At 42.8% G+C, this 2971-nt stretch overlaps 1 pseudogene; it reads right to left on the reverse strand.

Moving 5' to 3' along the window:
* Positions 1 to 701: 701 nt before the first annotated feature.
* Positions 702 to 1237, reverse strand: LOC133909806 (uncharacterized; annotated as a pseudogene).
* Positions 1238 to 2971: the final 1734 nt, after the last annotated feature.

Raw genomic sequence — 2971 nt, forward strand, 5'->3', positions numbered from 1 at the left:
GGTTCATAGCCGAAACCACCAACCGACCAACCTAACCCGTCGATTGCAGCAAGTGGCCGAGGACCGACCTACAGTCTGGGCCCTATGACCGATTCCACACCGGACTGCACTGAATTACGACCAAACTCGACATAACCAAATAGACCGAAACTCTAGCAGCCGCAGACTCCAACCCACCTGGCCCACTCGATATAACAGCCCATCATAACGCATGCAAGAGCACAACAGCCATACATCAATGCCCATGTGCAGCCTGGGCCCACCGGAGCCGAACTCGCACAAGTACTGATTCCACGTGAACCAACAGCACACACGTATGCAGAAAACACCGACCATCCGACTCCTGGAAATCTGGAATCTACGCGCGGGCACGGGGCTGGGAGTTAGCGCTGCTTGATTGAGTTTTTTTTCTGAACTTTTGCTTCTTAGAAACTACTGAGTTTAATTAAATAGTTTGCTGAGAAGTTTATTTTTGAAAAATTGAAAAATTAATTTATAAGAAAATAAACTAAAAGTTGAGAACAGGTCACCGAAAGCTGAGATGCTGATTGAAATAAGTTTTTATGATTTTGGTGTGTTAATAAGCTAAAAATTTATTATAAAAATTAATAAAAAAATATCAGTAAGAAACAGAAATCAGTTAAAAAAATCAAAAGCCTCATCCTAGCAAACAGTGGTCATGGTCGTCATCGATGGATGGATCAGTCGCGGCCGAGATCCTCCTTGGCCTCCTGAAGCTTCTTCTCGTCGGGCTCGATCGATGAGCACGGCGCCTTCGCTGTCGGCGCGGTCGTTGCCGGACTCCCTCGTGCGACTCAGCCCACCCTTCTTACGCCCTGCACGAACTTCACCCGCGCCGTCAGAAAGCAACATGGAACGTAAGTATATAGGAATGGGCGAGCTCAACGTGCAATGCCTTCGGCAGATCCGCGAGGGCCGTGCCTCCGCTGCGCCGCCCCCTCGCCCTCCTCGCGGCCGCGCGCGGCGTTCCCAGCTCCGCCCGTATCTCCGGGGGTCCGGATCCTGCAGCTCCGCCGCCTTCTCCGATCCCGCCGCCTCCCGGGACGCCATCCGCACCGGGCGCGAACTCCTCGACCCAACTGGTTTGGTTGTGCTGTCCTCCCGGCTCACTGCCGGTCAGTGGTCACCCGTCGACCCCGACTAGCTGCAGTTGGACTCGACACCCGTACAGCCGCTCTTATATAGAGCTCGAGACGGCGGCGACGCCGGCGACGAGTGCACTGCTGCACTGACCTCGACCAGTGTGTTGAACCACGCGTACATAACACGGCTGCACTGAGTTTGGGCTGGCTCCATCGGAAGCACGGACCTTGCCGTTTATGGGCCGGCCCACTTGATTGGTCTTCCTGTTTTCTTTTTCGGCATCCTAGTTTTCTTAGCAGTAAAAGAGGTGTATCAAGTTTAAATATAGTCACGTAAAGGGGACAGAAAAGGTAGTCTAGACGAACAGTAAAAGTTAGAGCAAAGTTTGTGTGGTTGTTAATAAGTTGTGCCATTACCGTCTAGTCAAATACTCCCTTTGTCATAAAATATAGAGCGTATTAAGATTTGAAAAAAATCAAATTTTGTAAATTTTAATTAACAATTAATCAAATTATATGTATATTTTAATATATAAAAGTTATATTAATATATCTGTATTTCATAGATTTTTTAATATTATATTAATTTTGTAGTAATTGATACTATATAATAAAATAAATTAATGGTCTAAGTATACTTTCAAATACTTTTTCAAATCCTAATATATCATATATTTTAGAACGGAGGAAGTACAAGCAAAAATGATTCTAGCTAGCATGTCCAGAAGGCCGCAGTTTTCCTCGTGGAGGAACGTCAAAAGATATGAAGGATCCAAAAAGATCAGAGATCAGAGATTACATGGTCCCCATCTTTGAACTTAAGCAACAAAGCCAATGTTCTGCTACAAAAAGCCAAAGAGGTATGTCTAGATGTACATGCAACTTTGAATTTACACCGTCTCTATCAGCTTCATTTTGGCACTGTTTGGCAAACGAGGCCCACTTTTAAACAGAGTGAGTATCATGAAAATATTTTTCAAAACAAGTTTATTAGTGTTATTTTTAAATATCTAAATTCAATATATAAAAAATAATTTATAGCTAAAATTTAAAATAGTTGGTTATACGCAACCTAAAACAACACTTATTTTGGACTAAAGGAGGCATTAAAAGTTGGATTAGATGGTTTGGGTGCTATTAATTGAAAATAAGAGTAATTAAGAGAATTAGACATGTCAATAGTAGGAGGCTAGGTGCATTAATTGCCATCTTGTTCTATATGCTAGAGGCTAAAACCACATTATGTCTTTTTGGAAAACTCGGAACAACAAAAGGAGGTAATTGGTTGGGACTGCTAGTGCAAAATAGATTATTCAAGAAATAATAATTGCAGGAATAAGGTAGAGAGCGTTTTTGGGCAGGTGCATTTATGTCTGTTTTACTAAACCATGCAATATCAGATTGTAACCGATCTTATCCGTTTAACTAAAAGAATTTAATGGTCCACATATAATGTTTGTAAGTTGCAGAGGCCAGAATAAAAAAGTTCCTTCGTTTAAAAAATAATGTTTGTAAGCAGAAATTCTTCATAGCTCACGTGACACACATCTCGAAGCAAATTTTATTTTTCAGATAGTTGAAGATGTCTCCTGGTCTCTGTATCTTCACGATGCACACAGGCTCAATAATTACATAGTTTCAACATCAATTATATGGTTGGCACACTAAGGTACGCATGAATTTCAGACACAACGACAAACAAATCATACAGGGGATTCGTCATTTCTTGCTCCGACACAGTGTTCTCCGCGGTTTCTTGGGCAGCTTGTCTACCCGGTGCACTCGCAAGTTCGCTTGCAGAGCAGCTGACGTACGAAGGGAAGGAGCCCGAGAGAACCGTCTCTCTGTTTACATTATTAATTTTGGCA

The sequence above is a fragment of the Phragmites australis genome, chromosome 2 (genome assembly GCF_958298935.1).
Source record: "Phragmites australis chromosome 2, lpPhrAust1.1, whole genome shotgun sequence".
NCBI lineage: Eukaryota > Viridiplantae > Streptophyta > Magnoliopsida > Poales > Poaceae > Phragmites > Phragmites australis.